The sequence below is a fragment of the Parasteatoda tepidariorum genome, chromosome 7 (assembly GCF_982258835.1).
Source record: "Parasteatoda tepidariorum strain Cologne lab strain chromosome 7, Ptep-v5.0, whole genome shotgun sequence".
Taxonomy (NCBI): domain Eukaryota; kingdom Metazoa; phylum Arthropoda; class Arachnida; order Araneae; family Theridiidae; genus Parasteatoda; species Parasteatoda tepidariorum.
In genome coordinates, this window is record NC_141761.1 from 40,340,830 (window position 1) to 40,362,129 (window position 21,300).

The window sequence follows — 21,300 nt, forward strand, 5'->3', positions numbered from 1 at the left end:
CCAAAATAAGAGCCCTAGAATAATGTGCAAACATGAGGATAAGTTCATCTGCATTCACAGTAAGCGGTAGAGGACTCAAACAACACCAGAAATCTGTGGGAAATTGAATATTACTATGCAGAAAACTGTGTCATTATCTACAGTACAACGTCAACTTCGCGACTATGGTTTATAAGGTTGTACAGCTGCTAGAAAACATCTTTTGAAAAAACAAAACATTGTTAAACGACTGCAATGAGTTAAAAAAACATGTTAACTGGTCCGTGGAACACTTTTTTAGCGACGTGTCAAAGTTTGAGTTGTTTGGAAGCAAACGAAGGCAGTATGTTCGTCGTTTAGTTGGTGAACATGTGACAAATCAATGTTTACTACCAACTTTAAAGCATACTGGAGGTTCAGTCGCAGATTGGGGATGTTTTAATCGGAGAAAAAGTTTGAGATGTTGTCAGAATAAAGGGAAATACAGATAAAAAATATTATCATAGTGTGATGCCACAATTAGAATTATATATTTCCTAACTTTAAATAATAAAACTTTCGTAATCATTTTTAATCGAATTATGCTTAATTAAATCAATTAGTTAATTTTTATTAAAAGCGAACTTAAAATATTTTTTTTTCTTTTCTGGCCAATCATTGTAACGGCTAACTTTTTATTTCCTTATTAATTATTCACTGTCGACATGACTTATTAATTCACTGTCGCACCTAATCGAAAACAAAAATCTATTAACTCTGTATTCTTTAATTTCTTACCAAAAATATGTTTCAGTTACATGGTTATATTAATTCTCACAGTCTTGTTGGTGCTTCGCGTTCGCCAAAGTATTTTCAAGCGTAACAATGATTATGGGAAGTTGGCTTTATTTTTGGCTATGCTAATTTTCGATAAATCGCCAACCATGGGTCTCTTCTCATGATTCCACTGTCTGTTAAGGGAACAATTCAGTTACTTTATAATTTGACTTTTGAATAGGCATGTTACGGGTGATTGGTCTCCCATGGCCTGCCCTTATTAATATTAATCTGCAACATTTATTTAACTGAAAGTCTTATGGATAAAAATTATAACTCTCGAGCTCAACAAATTACTACTAAAAAAATGTATTAATTATTATCCATTTTTCATCTTCAAACGTCATTTTCATTGTTTTATTTTTATCACAATCTTCAATTAGCCAATTATATCTTACAACTTCCAACCTCACCTGATTTCCATCTGTACACACAGAATATTGCTGCGTTACGCTTTCCGACTTGCACAGAGAATCGTTGGTCTACGAACTAAACAAGGAGTTAGACTCACACTATGAAGATCCCGGTTTCGAATCTCGCTTCGGGCTTGGTAATAAGTCTCTCTATTCTATATGTCCCTCTTCTGTTGTTGGGATAACATTGGTCCACCTAGATGGTACCCACAAAAAGTGATCAACAATGCCACCCTTAATTATTATTTTTTTTGAGAAATACACCTAGAATGGTTAAAGATTTCTTTACTCTTGACGAAATCCATTTCTTCGAAGAAGTGGCGATAGTTATTTCGTCACTTTGGTAAAATGTTCGCTTGGAGCATGCAAGGATATCGTTTCGCTCAAAGTGAAGAAAGTACCTTGAGATTTGAGTATCCACTTTTACACAGGAAAAAAAATCGAAATTAGTACATGCTTCCTGCTATTTAATTATCCGAAATTGGATTTAATATATTGATTTCTGCGTATACCAGAGCATGTTTGTGCGCAACAAAATTACTGTGAATTTGTAACCTAACTCCACCCAGTGTTTTACTTTTAGCTTAAAATGCCGCTTTTCATAGCATGTAATAATTAAATATCTCTAAACTCTACTTTTTAGTGTTTGTTGCTGTGAAAGAATAGAATTGAAAAAAGCAAACAAGTGACACTTGGATTTCAGAGCATCCCAATTTCAAAGCTTCACATTTAGTTTTTTTACTATTTCGAAAATTAAACAAAAAATACGAAAAAAGTTGTTAAAGGGAATCGGTAAAAAAGTAAGTAAGTTTTACAAAATTAAACCTAATAAACTATTTATCAGTAAAACAATGCATTATGTCCCTAATTTTTTGCCTGCGAACAGGATCAACTAAGAGAATACAAAATAAATTTTAAAGAGTTTTATGGAAATATGACATTTTTAAAGAAATTATGATTTAAAAGCAAGAAACCTTCTATGCTACAAGACGTAAATAAATTGCAGAAATAATTTAAAATAAACATAACTAGAATTTAACTTTTATTCATGTATCTTCGTAACAAAAATAGTATTCTGTGAAATGATAACCTCTTCTAAATCTACAATTTTCATTAAATGAAACATATTTGCTAATATTTTCTCCTTTAGAGATTTGAATTTCGTTTTTATGCACTACCTCTAACAATATTTGTTTCTGAATTAGGAATATTTCGTAATAAAAATAGTAAAAGTGTAGGAAAAAATCTAAACGTCTTCCTACGAAATTATTAATGTCACAAAAGATAAAAGTTTGATTTACGATGAAAAGAAATTTAAAAAGGATACAAATGACGTTCCAGGACCAACTAATTATACCTATCATGAACATCAGCGGATATCTTTACGTTATTTTCCAAAAACTGCGCTAGACTTTTTAGAAGTTAGACTTACTTTAAATAACTCCGAAGCTATGTCCTTTGACATTTTTACAATACAACATTCTCTTTCATTTGTAAAAATGTCCCCAAACCATTATACTTTTTACACACTTCACACGCCTTTTCAAACCGTTTACAACATGCCCTTATCAAACCTTGCAAGAGTTGAAAACCGCCTTGAACAAAGATGGGGGGGGGGGACACTATACCCCAAAAACTCCTTGATAATTTAGTGTACTGCATGATGCGAAATATGCATTTGTATTCGAGATAATCATACAGAGATATTCATACTTGTTTTATTCTGGTAAGAAGACTAAATTTTTGTAGCTGTTTCGAAATCATCCAATAAGCATCCTTTTTTTTATATTTTTTATTTTAATATTTTTCGATACTTCAATATCTGAACTATTTTGTATAATAATAAATGCACATATCCTCTACTAAATATAAATTGAGTGTCATTTAATAAATCAATGTCTATTATGAATTATTCCGAAAAACGTACCTGCTCCTTACCAATTGTCAAGCAGAGTATTTAATAAAATGTTTAAATTGAAAACCGCCATTTGACAGACAGACAACCAATGGCAAAAGTTGTTTTGAACAAATTCAATCTACAACTAAATCTGTCCATTTTTAATCTATCTAAAAAATGGTTTCATGAACTTGGGAGAAAGTGGGTCCATAAATTGCCTATAAATAAATACTAATCGAACCCCACTTATTGAAAACTCTATTCATTCAAAATAGAAATAGTATACACTTATTTTTGAGCAAAATGGGGGCTTATGATATGAGAAATGTATGAGAGAGGCATTCGTTAATTGCTGGTAAGATTCGAACAAAAGAACCTCCGGGTTCATAGCAGGATACTCAAGTCACTATTGTTGTAGAGGAAGAATTGGGAAGTTTTATATAGTGGCAGCAGCAATGACACATCAAGTCATAATAATTTACAATTTTAATGCTACGAAGAGTTGCAGGTGGGAAAATATGGTCGCAATAGCTTAGTATAGATTTCCATCATTTTAATTTCGCTTTTTCTTTATTCACTATATCATAAAAACTTTTAAGCGATGTGAGTGATGATATATTATTGTGGTTGCCTCTATATTAAGTATCCCAACTATCTATGGTGGTTATAGCATCCTTGATTTTGAAAGGTTCTTGGTTTGAATCCTGTCAGCAGCCAAAGAGCATCTGTCTAACATATTTCTCCCTCCTCATGCATTTTGTTTAAAAATGAGTGTATGCTGTTGTAATTTTGAAATTACAGAGTTTCCAAATTCGACTATTTTTAATTTGGAGCTATTTTGACTCATTTTTGCTGAATTCTAAGAAAACTTTTTTTTAAGTAAATCATTTCAAGCTATTTCTTTATCATTTAGCCTAGGGAATAAATTTAATATTTTTTAATGCGTCCATTCACATTTAATTGTTATAATATGGAAAGAGGATTACTATACAACTATTAAATGATGCGACAGAATAAGCAACTTTAAAAAATTCCATTTTATTGGGGACAAATAATGAAAAATATCATTCTAAACTCAACTTTTTATCTTTACCACCTCTTGTGCATATTTTGTATTACATGCACATGGCATTGTCTTTTTTTCCTAACTATAGCTTTTTTTAAAGTCACCGCATGAAACCATTTCATAACTCTCAATTCTTACGATTTTCCCCGAAAACATCCCTGAAGATGACCCGAAGACATGCCATCACAATTCTGAACCTCTGCAGAAGAGATGGCTTCTCCGCTTTGATGGCCCGACGACCGGTGTTCGACGTCGAACACTTTACGGTAGAACAGTTTGACGAAGACCGATACCACACACTCTTAGTCTCTACACATTCCGATCAAAGTAATCACCCACCCACTTACTGACCGCAGCCAGTGATGCTAGAATTTGGTGTTCAGCTGAGAACCGTATCATTACGATCAGTCCACAGAGGGACGTAAAAAGAACGAAGTTGCCGTATTAAAATAATTTTGCAAATTTTTAAGCCTCAAAATCACTTTACTCATCCACGGTATTAATCTCAGTGTTCCTATATATGTTTTTGATTTCTCATTTTGAGGTGGGCATAATCATTTTTAATTAGATCTTTTTACCAAATATATTAATGCGTAAAAAATGTTACTACTTGGAAAAATCATGTAAATGGAAAATTGTAAAAGGTGACAAGTATGATTGCAAAAAATTAAGTTTGATTTTTTCCATGAAATGCAATAGTAATTATACCAAGTTTATTACTATTAAAACATTGCAACTTTCATAAATGCTTTTTGTTTAATTTTTTTAATCTTCATTTCATCAAAAAAGTAGCATTTTTATGGAATTCCGTTTTCTAACCACTAGAGAAGAGCGTTAATGGCACCAGCGACATCATCAAGGATAGCTGTAACAAAGAAAAAAAATCTAAAATTCTACTTTATTTAAAAGAAATTCTAAATTATGATCCTTAAAAATAAAAATTGAACTATTGAAATCATTTAAAAAATGTAACTTATCCGTTAGGTGAACACTCACTTTTTATTGATTTTGTAAATTATTTTAATTTCATTTTGTCATTTATAATATTTGCTATCATTTTTCTTTAATTCTTCATTTTATTTTAATGCTTTAAATCCGTAAGTACTTTAAGGAAATTGAATGAAGCTTACCCATTAAATAAAACATTTTAATATTGATTGCGTCTTTTTTATGCATAAAGAGTATTAAATACATCACTTAATGTTATTAATAATGTGTCTGATATGAAAATTAAATGTCAGAAGGTCATTTTGTTTTAGAATCTCATACGAATATAATCAGTAATATTAAAAAAATAATCACAATTAACATGGAAGAAATGCTGATTCTTATAAGGATTTAAATCCACAATATGTAAGTTTCATATTAATAATATACGTTTCTGCTATAAATTGAATAACGCGAAATTTAGCAAGAAATGTTGTTTTGACGTCACAATAAAATATCTTTAAAATTATTCATTTGCTAAAAGTGTCTAAAAAAGAACAGCGATTTTAGAAAAACTAATTAAAGAAAAACAAAATAAGATGAAGGGTGTCTAGCGGAGAACTGACTTATTTCCGAATCAAAGATCTCGGAAATAAAAGGAGATGGAGGACTGAAACAGGCGGTATGTTAACTGTGAAAGCGGTAAATACTTTATGCAGAAATTTTGGAATTTAATTTCAAATATTGCCAACAGATGTAGCTGCATGCTTTTGGAGATCAAAACTATTAGTTTTAGTTTTAAAACAGGAATGGAGACAGTAATTCTTGAATAGGATGCTTATACCAAGTATAATATTTAACACTTTGTGATTTTGGTACCGAGATATCATAGGTTTAAAAACAGCTTTACAGCATTTGTATCCTTTACAAGATCTCAGTACGGCTCCATCTTTTGTCAACTTTTTCAACGAAATTCTAAAATTTCAGTATAAATTTTAACCGCTTTTACTATAGACATATCGTTGCTTCCTTTCTCTAACGCCTTTTATTTCCGAGATTTTTAATTCTGAAATCAGTCAATAATTCGTTGAACATCCTTTAGAAGTGTAAAGTTTAACGAAATCTACTTAGAAAACCAGTTAGTTTTAACCCCTTCCTTCTCGCTCCCGTGAAAATGACGGGGTGAGTTTTCGCCCTCTATTTCTCGCTCCCGTGATATTGACGGGCTGGAGTGTTCAGTAGTAACATGCCAAAAAGAATAAAACTAATTAATTTCCTTTGTCCGGAATATATTTTATTTCTCATTTTACACACCAGGTGGCAGTACCAAGATATTTTCAAGGTAATTGTAGATAGCTAGTTTATTTTCAACTATAATGTAAGCCCTAGTCATCACGTAATACAAATACAAAGGTAAAAAAATAGGCACTTTTATGACCGTTTTCTTGAAAATTAACCGATCGTTAAGGGATTAAATCAGCAATGTCATTTTTATGCCTTTACAAATATTTTTGTAGCTTGATGAGAATAAATTCCTTGATTTCCTTAGAAGGATGCAAAGATTCTTCGTTTTACAAGTTCTTTTTTTTTAAAATTAAAACTGGAGTTATTTTTAATGCATAAAAGTAAATTGAGTGAGTTTGATAGTGCATAAATTAAAAATGTGTGGTATCTTAAGACATTATCTAAAAATGCCATGCACAGAAATGTATACCTCTCCACTTTCTTATTAAAATTCAGGAAAATTATTTCTCAAACTGCTTTTTACGATGTTTCATTTATAACAAAAAAGAGCACTTTCAAAAGTATAATATAAATAAAAATATAATATAAACTATAAATTTTTCCAAAAAAGTATCAAAATGAAAAAGGGGTTGATTGTGGAGACATTTTAGGACGAAAAATATTTTATCAAAAAATCTAAAATTTTCTCATTTAACAAAGTCAAAGCACTTTTTTTTTATCAAGTTTAATATAAATTTAAAATGAAAATTTAGAGAATGATTTAAGAACTTTACATTTCGTTTAGAACTTAGATTCTCGAATTCGAATACTAATTTAATTTTATATAATAGCTACAGATTATTCATTTTTACTAGACTGAAACTTCATATCGATGATAAATGCATACGTTTATTATACATTTGCATAATACTAAATTTGTGTAATCCATACTAAATGTGTGCCATAATTTATGCTATCCTGAAAATTTTCAGAATGGCATAAATTACATAACTAGTTTAAATCCTATGATTCATTGCCTCTATAACACGATCGAAATTTAGAAACATTTTATAAAATAAAATTGAAACATTACTTTCGGATATACCCTCATATTTTAACATATATTTATTCTATACTTCTATTCAGTAAAATTTATGCAATAATCTTAACTGTTTTACATAAACAATATGACTTACTATCTCCATCGACAACAGCTGAAAGAAAAGAAAATTATTAGTGATCAACAGTAATGGATCTTTTTCTTTAAATTCACATATTAAAACTATTAGTTTTCTACTAATTTCGCATCAAAGGATTATTTTCATCTTTTAACTAGCTAAAAGTGCATAAAAACGTGAAATATCATCCCTTGGGATTATAGATACGCTTTTCAATTTAAAGTAGCTGTTAATTCTAGAACATTTAACTTCGAGATTATATGTGTGTTTGCCGTTACATACTATGTTAAAGACAAAAATAAAAATAATTGGTAGCTTTAGTAACCCTTTTTAATGAAACTTCTATATTTCTCATATTTGAGGTGATGTTTGAAAGAAAATTGGGAGAAGATGTTGGAAGAAAAGTTTAACTGAAGATACATCGTCTATTTAAAGCATTTATTAGTAATACTAAAAGTGTAAAACGCACAATTTTCAATTGATAGCGTTTCGTGAAGTTAATGATCTCAGGAAATTTCAATATATTTTCAAGTCTGAGATTGTAGTTCAATTCGCAAGTACAAATGGTAAAATATAGCTTCGTTTATTAATATTGTTACACGAAGAACAGTAGTGACAAGGGCATCCATTGTTGTGCGTAAAATTTTTGAGGGCAATTTTCAACCCATAAGAGATACATATTTGTCATTTAAAAATATAAATAACGACATTTTATTAATAAATGATTGCTCTTAATTTTATTTAAAATGTGACTCTATATGGCAGCAACTCCGATGTTCTAGAAAATTGTATCCTTAATATCCTTAAAAATTGTATTAAAAAGTAATTGCTATTTTTTGCAATTCTTTACCGAACAAAAAATAAAAGAAATCGTAACTTTTACAGTAATATTTAAAGTAAAATTACTGTAATTATAAAAATATTACTGTGAAATTTCTACTGATGTTGCATTCAGTATGCCGGCATTTTTTACCGTAATTTGATTCAACATTTTTTGCAGTGTAGATTAGGATTACTCTGCTAAACGTATTAACGTATGCCGATTTTATTTCAACATTCCGTCCAAATCTTAAATTATTCGCTACACATTTTCTCATATTGATGCATAGTGAAAGTTAATAGATCAATTACAATAGATTGTAAGACAATTTATTACAGAATCTTGAATCATTAATTCTTAACTCATTTCCTAAGATTATTCATAATAACTTACAAGCAATCAGTCACAAAATTTCTCCAGATAGAATAAGCTTCATAATATTTTATATAAGTTTCAAACATACGAATTAATGGATCTAATGTAACAAATAACAATGTTTTAAAAGTTAGCTTTTTTAAAAAAATAAAAAATAAAACAATTTAGTTTTTAAATATTACTCTGTGAGAAAATGGACTTTTACTATTTAACTTCGGCATACATTTATTGCGATAGTAGAAAATTTTACTTACATTTAAGTTGAGCAGAAGCTGTAATGAAATAATATAACTCAATATTAATATTGATTCAATAATTGAAATACCATGATTTCAATAAACTAAATGGCTTGTACCAGTTAGTTTTAATAAACCTACTTGTTGGAAATAAAACCCAAAATACAATATTTAAACATCACCAAAAAATGTTGTTATAGTTAGAATTTAAGCAAAGAAATTTAGATGTTCTACTTTTTTTTAATGATGTTTTGTTCCTTTAAAATTACATATGATTTCTTTGATTGACTAAAGGTTGAAATTTGAGAAGCGGATTCCTTGACTATCAAGTAACTGTTATTTATAAGAAATTATCATTAAACAATTATTAATAAACAAATATTAATAAGCAAATATTAATAAACAAATATTAATAAACAAATATTAATAAGCAAATACTAATAAACAAATATTAATAAACAAATATTAATAAACAAATATTAATATTTTGCTTTGTCAATGCTGGGACTCGAACCCTCGTGCTGCTGGTCATGAGATTATATATTTAGCCCTCTCTGCTACAATATGTACCCTTCTGCAAGGAACTAAGTGTCTTCATTGGATGGGTCTAGTTAGTGTGATAAAATTCTGTTTGTTTAACAGCGTATTAGGTGAAGGCATTTAAAAAATGGTTTACAGTTTGAATACTATCTTATGTACGGTTACTTTACTGTTTTGTTTAAATATAGTAAAAAAACAATTAAATAATTGTTATTTTACCATTTTTTTCTCGAGAAATTTATAACAATGGAGATGTAAGAATAAATGGAAGCTACTAAAAGCGGGATCGCGACTATCGATTAAATGGTCAAGCACCTGCCATGGAAATTTCTGCAGCAAAATTTTCGTCACACTCACCATCTGCAGATGACCATTCTCGTAGAGATTCATATCAGCTCTTGAGCCGGAAAAAATTCTACTATCATCAGGCATCTCTTTCCAATAGTCATAGATTTGTAAATAGTTATAGCAGACTGGTTCTATTCCAAGGCCAAATTTGTATTTTCTTTCCTTTTTATGTGAAGTAAAAACTTATTTCCCCTATTGACCTACGTAGTTTTTTATAAAAACATTTATGAATTATAATGAATTATTATTATGAACGTTAAGACTCTCATCCCGATGATCATATATAAACCTACTGCATAACAAATTTTGCGCCATTTATAAAAGCAATACATTTTTGTACAATACATGGCAATATTTTCGCAATATTAAAATTCTCTTATTATTATTTTTCCATTATATTTAAATATATTTATTTTTCAGCGAATATAACTGGAAAAAGTTCTTAAAGAATTGTTTTTTTAAATAAATATGTTTTACGGGTCATGAAAAACGTTTTAGTTAGATATTAAAATTTAAAAAATCTAATTATAATCTAAATAGATTTAACAAATACAAATAGTGTTTCAAAACTTTTTATAGAAGTTAAAATTAAGACTAATTCATTTTATTAAAATATACTTACAAATTGCTATTAAAGCAGCCATGACGGCAGCATATAAGGTAGTTGTAATTGAATTCATATTGTAAAAAGTAATGCTTCTTACATACCAAGTACATAAAAGCAATTCAGAAGTCTATTTATAAGGGAAATATTTTTATAGGAAACGTTTTTTCAGCACCTGAGTCAACTTAGCATACAGATTTATTATTTATTTTTGAACAAAATAAATCTAATTACATTTTACTGCACAAAATGTTTCAGGTTGTTTGAACAGTTTAAAAATAAATCTTTCGAAGTTAATAAGAAAGACAGTAACTATCTATAAAAGGGTTTTATGTGTAATTTAGTAACTATTAGGAAAAATGCAAGATTATGATTCATTTGTGTCAAACTTATATGTTCTTTGAACTATATCATAGTAAAAATACTTGCTCTTTAGCTGCCTATCGTTGTATATATTTGCTGCTGATTTTCTTTTTAACCATGCATTTGCCTTTCAATTTTGAATTGTCATTCTATCGTAAATTTGATCGTGATTTAAAAAGCTAAAGGAATATAGAGCTATAACCTTAAAAAACTAAATTTTATGCTTTCAAAATAATTCAGATTGAATCGACAGACAATCAGCAATTTAACGACACACGCTGAAAACGATATGGTCAAAACTACCAGACTATAGTAACATATACCATGTTTTTAGCTCTATATGTAAAATATTATATGCTTATGTGCATCGTATTTTTTGTTAAATAATTTACTTATTATACGTCAGTTAGTAGATGGCAACGAGAAGAGTTTTGTGGTTGCCATGGTGATATTTTGGAATGTAAATAGTTTTTGAGAGAGTGTAAGATTTGTTTTTTTGGAACGGCGATGCTGTAATTTTGTTGTTTAGTTAATAAATCTTCCTTTTAATAAACGTAACAGTCAAGTTTTTTTAATCATTTGATTCGAAGTTCTTTGAGTCTTATTTGAGCTTAGTTGGTATTTTTTATTTTTTGACATATAGGAGCAGCAAAAAGTTCAAAAGTTCGCTAATTTTTACCAAAGAGCTTTGATACAATTTACAATAAAATATGGTTTTATAATATTTTACAAAATTTGATTTTATCATAATAACTTAGAGCATGTCATAAAAACAATTTGTTTGGAAATCAAATTAGCATCTTCTTTTTTTTAATTTTAATATTTTTTGATACTTCGATATCTGAACTATTTCGCATAATAATAAATGTACATCTCCGCTACTAAATATGTATTTAGTTTCATTTGATAAATCAGCGTCTATTATTAATTATTCCGAAAAGCGTAACTATTCCTTTCTAAGTGTCAAACAGTGTATTAAAATTGTTTAAATTGAAAACCGTCATTTGACACACAGACCACCACTGGTAAAAGTTGTTTTAAACAATTTCAATCTACAACTAAATCTGTCTATTTTTAATCTATCTAAAAAAGGGCTTCTTGAACTTAGGAGAAAGTGTGTCAAAATTGCCCATAGACAAATACTGAAAACCCCATTCATTCAAAATAGAAATAGTATGCACTTATTTTTGAGCCAAATGGGGGCTTATGATATGAGAAATGTGTTAGAGATGCATTCGTTAATTGCTGGCTAGATTCGAACAAAAGGACCTCCGGGCTCATAGCAGGATATTCTAGCCACTATTGTTGTAGAGGAAGAATTGGGAAGTTTTATATAGGGGCAGCCGGATTGACACATCAAGTCATAATAATTTCCTATTTTAATGCTACGAAAAGTTGCAGGTGGGAAAATATGGTCGCAATAGCTTAGTATAGAATTCCATCATTTTAATTTCGCTTTTTGTTTATTCACTATATCATAAAAACTTTTAAGCGATGTAAGTGATGATATGTTATTGTGGTTGCCTCTATATTATGCGCCCCAACTATATATGGTGTTTATATCATCCTTGATTTTGAAAGGTTCTTGGTTTGAATCCTGTCGGCAGCCAAAGAGCATCTGTGTAACATATTTCTCCCTCCTCATGCATTTTGTTTAAAAATGAGTGTATGCTGTTGTAATTTTGAAATTATAGGGTTACCAAATTCGACTATTTTTAATTTGGAGTTATTTTAACTCATTTTTGCCGAATTCTGTGAAAACTTTTTTTTTAAAGTGAATTATTTCAAGCTATTCCTTTATCATTTAGCCTAGGGAATAAATTTAATGGTTTTTAATACGTCCAGTCAAATTTAATTGTTATAATATGGAAAGAGGATCACTATACAACTATTAAATGATGCGATAGAAAAAATTTCATTTTATTGGACAAAAATAATAATAAATATCTTTCTAAACTCAACTTTTTATCTTTACTTCCTTTTGTGTATATTTTGTATTACATGCACATATTACATGATACATTGTCTTTTTTCGGAACTATAGTTTTTTTTAAAGTTACCTCATGAAACCATTTCATAACTCTTAATTCTTACCATTTTCCCCAGTAGTATTAAAAATCTAATATTAGTAGTAGTAGTAGTAGTTATTTATTTACGTTGCACTAAAGCTGCACAGTGGGCTATTGGTGACGGTCTGGGATATACATCCCTGAAGATGATCCGAAGACATGCCATCACAATTCCGAACCTATGTGGAATAGATGACTCCTCTGCTTTGGTAGCCCGACGACCTGTGTTTGACGCCGAACACTTTACGGTACAACAGTTTAACGAGGACCATTCCGCACACCCTCTGTGTCTACACAAGCTGATCAAAGTGATCACACACCCACTTACTGACCGCAGCTAGTGATGCTAGAATTCGGTGCTCAGCTGTGAACCATATCATTACGATCAGTCATCTGAGGGACGTAAAAAGAACAACGTACATTTTGTGCAAAGTACAAAATTGTAAAAGGTGACAAGGATAATTGCAAGAAATTAAGTTTGATTTTTTACATGAAATGTAATAGTAATTATACCAAATTTATTACTATTAAAACACTACAACTTTTATAACTGTTTCTTTTTAATCTTCATTTCTTCAAAAAAGTAGTATTTTTTTGATATTCTGTTCTCTAACCTTTAGAGAAGAGCGTTAATGGCACCAGCAACATCATCAAGTATAGCTGTAATAAAGAAAGAAAATCTAAAATTCTAATTTATTTAAAAGAAATTCTAAATTATGAACCTTAAAAATAAAAATTGAACAATTGAAATCATTTAAAAAATGTAACTTATCCGTTAGGTGAACACTCACTTTTTATTGATTTCGTAAATTATTTTAATTTCATTTTGTCATTTATGTTTTTCGCGATCATTTTTCCTTAATTGTTCCTTTTATTTTGATACTTTAAATTCTTAAGTATGTTAAGGAAGTTGAACGAAGTTCACCGATGAAATAAAACATTTTAATATGGATTATGTCTTCTTTATACATAATAAAGTATGAAATACATCACTTAGTGTAATTAATAGTGTGTTTGATATAAAAATTTAAATGTTAGAAGGTCATTTTGTTTTAGAATTTCTTAGGAATGTAATCAGTATTATTAAAAAAATAATCATATATAACACGGAAGAAATGCTGATTTTTTTAAGAATTTAAATTCACAATATGCAAGTTTTATACTAATAATATACTTTTTTGCTATCAATTGAATGACGAGAAATTTAGCAAGAAATGTTGTTTTGACGTCACAATAAAATATCTTTAAAATTATTCACTTGCTGAAAGTACCTAAAAAAGAACCACGATTTTAGAAAAACTAATTAAGGAAAAAAAGAATTAAATAAAGGGTGTCTAGCGGAGAACCGAACTATTTCCGAATCAAAGGTCTCGGAAATGATGAGAATAAATTCCTAGATTCCAGCTTGATGAGAATAAATTCTTTACGTTGCACTAAAGCTGCACAATGGGCTATTGGTGACGGTCTGGGAAGCATCCCTGAAGATGATCCAAAGACATGCCATCACAATTCTGAACCTCTTCAGAATGGATGACTCTTCCGCTTTGATAGCCGGACGAACTGCTTTCGACGTCAAACAATTTACGGTAGAACAGTTTAACGAGGACCGATACCGCATATCCTCAGTTTCCACAAAGGCTGATCAAAGTGGTCACCGACCCGCTTACTGACCGCAGCCAGTGATGATAGAATTCGGTGTTCAGCTGAGAACCATATCATTACGATCAGTCCACTGAGGGACGTAAAAAGAACAACGTACATTTTTGTACAAAGTACAAAATTGTAAAAGGTGACAAGTATGATTGCAAAAAATTAGGCTTGACTTTTTACATGAAATGTAATAGTAATTATTCCAAATATATTACTAATAAAACACTGCAACTTTTATAAATGCTTTTATTTATTTTTCTTAATCTTCATTTCATCAAAAAAGTAGTATTTTTTATGGAATTCTGTTTTCTAAGCATTAGAGAAGAGCGTTAACGGCACCAGCAACATCATCAAGGATAGCTATAATAAAGAAATAAAATCTAAAATTCTACTTTATTTAAAAGAAATTGTAAATTTTCTAAATGATGAACCTTAAAAATAAAAATTGAACTATTGAAATCATTTAAAAATTTAACTTATCCTTTAAGTGAATACTCACTTTTTGATTTTGTAAATTATTTTAATTTCATTTTGTCATTTATGATATTCGCTATTATTTTCCTTAATTCTTCGTTTTATTTTAATGCTTTAAATTCTTAAGTATTTTGAGGAAGTTGAATGAAGCTTACCGATGAAATAAAATATTTTAATTTAAATTACGTCTTCTTTATTCACAATAAAGTATAAAATTCATCACTTAATGTCATTAATAGTGTATTTGATATAAAAATTTATATGTTAGTAGGTCATTTTGTTTTAGAATTTCATACGAATGTAATCAGTAATATTAAAAAAAAATCTTAGTCAACATGGAAGAAATGCTGACCTTTTTAAGGCTTTAAATCCGTGAGTTTCATATTAATAATATACGTTTCTGCTATAAATTTAATATAGAGAAATTTAGCACGAAATGTTGTTTTGACGTCACAATGAAATATCTTTAAAATTATTAATTTGCTAAAAGTGCCTAAAAAAGAACAGCGAGTTTAGAAAAACTAATAAAAGAAAAACAGAATAAGATGAAGGGTGTCTAGCGAAGAACTGACTTATTTCCGAATCAAAGATCTCGGAAATGATGAGAATAAATTCCTTGATTTCCTTAGAAGGATTTAGAGATACGTTTATCCTTCTCTTTATCGGTTCTTTTTTTAAATTTAAACAGGAGTTATTTTTAAAGCATAAAAGTAAATTGAGTGAGTTTGATAATTCATGAATTAAAAATGTGTGCCCTCTTAAGACATTATCTAAAAATACCATACACCGAAATGTATACCTCTCCACTTTCTTATTAAAATTCAGGGAAATTATCTCTCAAACTGCTCTTTACGATGGTTCATTTATAACAAAAAGAAAACACTTTCAAAAATATAAATTTTTCCTAAAAAGTATCAAAATGAAGAAAAAAGTTTTATTGTGGTCACTTTTTTAGGACAAAATATATTTTATCAAAAAATCTAAAATTTACTCATTTAACACAGTCAAAGCACTTTTTGTACCAAGTTTAATATAAATTAAAAATGAAAATTTAGAGAATGATTTAAAAACTTTACATTTGGTTTAGAACTTACATTCTCGAATTCGAATACTAATGGAATTTTATATTTTAGCTACAGATTATTCATTTTTACAAGACTGAAACTTTATAATGATGCCAAATGCTTACGTTTAATATACATTTGGCATAATACTAAATTTGTGGAATCCATACTGAATGTGTGCCACAATTTATGCCATCCTGAAAATTTTCAGAATGGCATAAATTACATAACTAGTTTAAATCCTATGATTCAATGTCTCTATAACACGATCAAAATTTAGAATCAGTTTATGAAATAAAATTGAAACATCACTTTTGGATATCCCTCATATTTTAACATATTTCGGATATCCTTCATATCAATAAAATTTAAAATTCATGTAATAATCTTAAGTGTTTTACATAAACAATGAGACTTACTATCTCCCTGTTCAACAGCTGAAAGAAAAGAAAATTATTAGTCATCAACAGTAATGGATCTTTTTTTTAATTCAAATATTAAAACTATAGTTTTCTACTAATTTCATATCAAAGGATTATTTTCATCTTTCCATCAGTTTAAATTGCATAAAAACGTCAAATATCGTCACTTGGGATCACAGATGACACTTTTCAAATTAAAGTATCTATTAATTCTAGAACATTTAACTTCGAGATTATATGCGTGTTTGCAATTGCATACTATGTAAAAGACAAAAATAAAAAAATTTTGCAGCTTTAGTAACCCTTTAGTAAAACTCATATATTTTTCATATTTGAGCTGATGTTTGAAAGAAAATTGAAAAAAGATGTTGGAAGAAAAGTTTAACTAAAGGTACATCGTCTATTTAAGGCATTTATTAGTAATACTAAAAGCGTAAAATGTTCTTTTTTAAATTTATAGTGTTTCGTGAAGTTAATGAACTCCGGAAATTTCAATATATTTTCAAGTTTGAGATTGCAGTTCAGTTCGCAAGTTTGAATGGTAAAATATAGCTTCGTTTATTAATGCTAGTGGGCTGCGCCTCGTACTCGCAAACGCTAGCCAAACCCCGAAAATTGCTACGCAATCTTATATGGGACCAAAGTCGCTTCGCTCGTTACTAACTTCGGTACATTGCAAATGCACAAAATTCTAAGATTTCAAAACAATCATTCAAATCCATATAAAAACTTTTTTTTGAAAAAAATTATATCTTTTTAGTAAATACTAAGTATTAAAATAAATTTGAATTCAAATAAATGACATGTAATTCGCTAAACCTATTAGAAATGTGCTATAGTATAATTCGTGATATAAATCAAAAATCGTCAAATAAATTCGTAATATATAAATTCGTGAAAAAAAGCGCTTTTGACCAAATACTAAAATAGAGATCTATCGACAAAAACTACTCACTTCTGCCTAGCTTAATAGTATAAGATTGCCGCAGCTGATGCTCTCTGATTATTTCAGTTTCCGTTTTTAAAAGCGCTATATGTTGAGCCACCACAGCTAGATTTGGCATGTGACATTTTTTGCTGCAATCATTGGTCGATTCACCGTGAAAGAGAAGTAGTAACGTAAACAAAACAAAGCAAGAATTGCCACCAGCGGAAAGGAAATACGGCCAAACTTTGGGAGCCACGTAAGAGAATTATATATATTAGATTGTTACACGACGAACCAAACATTTTTTAATTATGGTAAAAAAGCAATTAAATAAATTGTTGTTAAGTTTCAGACATACGAATTAATGGATCTAATATAACAAATAATGATGTTCTAAAAGTTTGTTTTTAAAAAAATAATAAATAAAAAATAGCTATTAAATATTATGAACTTAAACAAATGAACTTAACAAATTATTTTACTTCGATATACGTTTAAGTATTGCGTTAGTAGAAAATTTTACTTACATTGGAGTTGAGCAGAAGCTGTAATAAAATAATAGAACTCAATATTAATAGTGATTCAATAATTGAAATTCCATGATTCAATAAACTAAATGGTTTGTACCAGTTAGTTTCTATAAACCTACTTGTTGGAAATAAAACCCAAAATACAATATTCAAACATTTCCAAAAAATGTTTGTTATAGTTAGAATATAAGCAAAGAAATTTAGATTATTTACTTTTTTTAAACAATTTTTCGTACTTTTAAAATTGCATATGGTTTCCTTTATTGACTAAGGGATGAAATTTGAGGAACGACTTCCTAAACTATCAAGTAACTGTCATTTACAAGCAACTATCAATGGACAATTATTAATAAACAAATGTTAATAAACAAATATTAATAAAAAAAGTCTTCTATCAAAAAGAGACACCCAAACAGGAATTTCAACAGGAACAAAGACAGGTGTAGATGGTGAAACATCACGCTATTAGAATTTACATTCTAAAACTAGGGTAAAATAAACAGCAGCAGTCTGTCCATCTAATTAATCATAAAGTTTACGGTAAAGAAGATTTTTTTTTTTTTTACCTTTACAGTTTTGAAACCGTTTGCAACTAATATGGTAAAATAACCATAAATACAAAACCATAATTTGTTTTAACCATTTATTACTAGCATTGTTTCAAAGTCAAAATGAAAAAAGAAATTTAAATGGACATTGGAAAAGGTCTAACAGTTTTATGGTACTGTCATCTATGAGAGAATGAGAGTATTGCATTCTAATAGTCCAGGGTGACAAAATGGGGAGTACGGGACAATAGAAAATCTTCGAGTATCGATTGGAATGTAAAAACTTTTGCGTTGTCAATGCTGGAATTCGAACCCTCGGGCTGCTGGTCATGAGATTATAAATTTAGCCCTCTCTGCTACAATATGTACCCTTATACAAGGAACTAAGTAGGCTCATTAGATGGGTCTAGTTAGTGTGATGAAATTCTGGTTGTTCAACTGTTTTATAATAAAGGCATTTAATAAATGGTTCACAGTTTGAATACTATCTTATGTACGGTTATTTGACTTCTTCATTTAAATATGGTAAGAAAACAATTAAATAAATTGTTGTTTAACCATTCTTTTTCGAGAAATTTTATAATAAATGAGATGAGAGAATAAATGGAAGTTACTGAAAGCAAGATCGCGGCTATAGATTACATGGTCGAACACCTGCCATGGAAATTTTATGCAGCAGAATTTTCGTAGCACTCACCATCTGCAGATGACCGTTCTCGTAAAGTTTCATACCTGCTCCATTGCACCGGAAAAATTCTACTATCATCAGGCATCTCTTTCCAATAATCATAGACGTGTAAATGCTTATAGCAGACTGATTCTATTCCCAGGCCAAATTGGTATTTTCTTTCCTTTTTATGTGAAGTAAAAACTTATTTTCCCACTGACCTACGTAATTTTTTATAAAAACATTTATAAATGTAAATAAACGTTAAAACTCTCATTCTGATCATCATGATTAAGCCTACAGCATAACAAATTTTGCACCAGTTTTAAGAGCAATACATTTTTATACAATACAAGGCAATATTTTCGTATTACTAAATTTCTCCTATTATTATTTTTCCATTATATTTAAATGTATTTATTTTTCTACGAAAATAACTGGAAAAAGTTCTTAAAGCATTGTTTTTTTTAAATAAATATGTTTTACGGGTCATGAAAAGTGTTTTAGTTAGATATTAAAATTTAAAAAATCCAATTATAATCTAAATAGATTTAACAAATACAAACAGTGTTTCAAAGCTTTGGGTAGAAGTTAAAATTAAAACTAATTCATTTTATTAAAACATACTTACAGATTGCTATTAAAGCAGCCATGACAGCAGCATATAAGGTAGTTGTAATTGAATTCATATTGTAATAACTAATGTTTCTTACACACCAAGTACATAAAGACAATTCACAAGCCTATTTATAAAGGAAATATTTTTATAGAAAACGTTTTTAAGCACCTGAGTAACCTCAGCATGTAGATTTTTTATTATTTATTTTTGTCCACAATAAATCTAATTATATTTTACTGGACAAAGTTTTCGGTTGTTTGAACAGTTTTAAATATATCTTTCTAAGTTACATAAAAAGGAGAATTACCATCTATAAAATGATTTTATGTGTAATTTTGTGACTATTGGAGACAAATGCAAATTATGTTTCATTTGTATAAAATTTAAATGTGCTTTTAACTATATCATAGTAAAATACTGACTCTTTAGCTGCCTATCCCTTCTGCTGTTTTTTCTTTTAACCATGCATTTGTCTTTCATTACGTTCAATTTTAAATATTCATTCTATCGTTAAATTTGTAAAAACGCTAAAATAATATAAAGCTATAACTTTAAAAAGCTAAATTATATGCTTTCAAAATAATTCAGATTGAATCGATGGAAAATTAGCATATATTCCCTAATTGTTTCACTTATTGCGGCGTGACCTGAAATGATGGTATTACTTAAAAGGAAGCATTACTATTGGTATGCATGACCCTGTAAAAACACTAAAACAACATTTATCTTTCTTTAAAACTCTTTCATTTTAACCTAATATGCTAAGTAATCATTATTTCGTTAAAGATAAAGTGCAATGCTCAATGCTATTTAATTATTGTTTAACCCTAAAAAACTTCTTAATCGTTTTACTAGAATAGAGGAAATTAATTTTTTTTGCGTTCACGTGGTGGCACAGAATACACAAGATAAAAAAAGTGGTATTCGTTTTGTTTGTTTAGAATTTCTAAGGCAAATAAGAATAATGTGTGTATCTTGCGTCAATTTCACATTCAGGTTAAACATTAATCTAGAGCAATTTCTTATAATAAAACTGACCCCATGTAGCACGCTACGTGTGAGTCAAATATATCGGTTGCTTTGCAAGTGATTGTGTGTATATGATTAGTTTTTCATTATTTATTTTTTTTATGTTTCCAATATTTTTATATTTATTAAGGTTAATTTTTTTACCGCATTTTTGCGTGATTATCTATCCACTAGGGGGCTAAGCCCCCTGTTCGCTGCCGCTCACCAACCCCGATAATTGCTTCGCAATTATTGTCATTTCTTGGCAGAACACAATTTTTCCACTAAAGTTAAAATTATCCACTTAACATATATATGAAGTAAAGGAAATTCTGTTTGCTCACACGCTTGTGCCTCTACTTCTCACGTCCAAATATTATTATCTATTAGTATTATAAATATTTAGATCTATTGGTAAGCAGAAGTAATTTTTCTAAGTAATCATTTTTTAAAATAACAATTGTTATAACAATATATAGTTATAACAATATATTGTTCAAACAAATTTGATGAGTTCACAACCATAATTTAAAAT

General features: G+C 29.0%; 2 long non-coding RNA genes across 2 annotated transcripts; both read right to left on the reverse strand.

Moving 5' to 3' along the window:
* Window positions 1–4,862: 4,862 nt before the first annotated feature.
* LOC147807035 (uncharacterized) lies at window positions 4,863–10,570 on the reverse strand. The gene is made up of 4 exons (XR_015435477.1): window positions 10,442–10,570; window positions 8,950–8,967; window positions 7,519–7,536; window positions 4,863–5,036 (listed from the first exon to the last, which is right to left on the reverse strand). It is a non-coding gene; the product is annotated as an uncharacterized LOC147807035 (long non-coding RNA).
* Window positions 10,571–14,737: 4,167 nt separating this feature from the next.
* On the reverse strand, window positions 14,738–19,894 carry LOC107456749 (uncharacterized). Its single transcript, XR_001585748.4, has 4 exons — window positions 19,770–19,894; window positions 17,921–17,938; window positions 16,463–16,480; window positions 14,738–14,865 (listed from the first exon to the last, which is right to left on the reverse strand). It is a non-coding gene; the product is annotated as an uncharacterized LOC107456749 (long non-coding RNA).
* Between the last annotated feature and the right edge of the window lie 1,406 nt (window positions 19,895–21,300).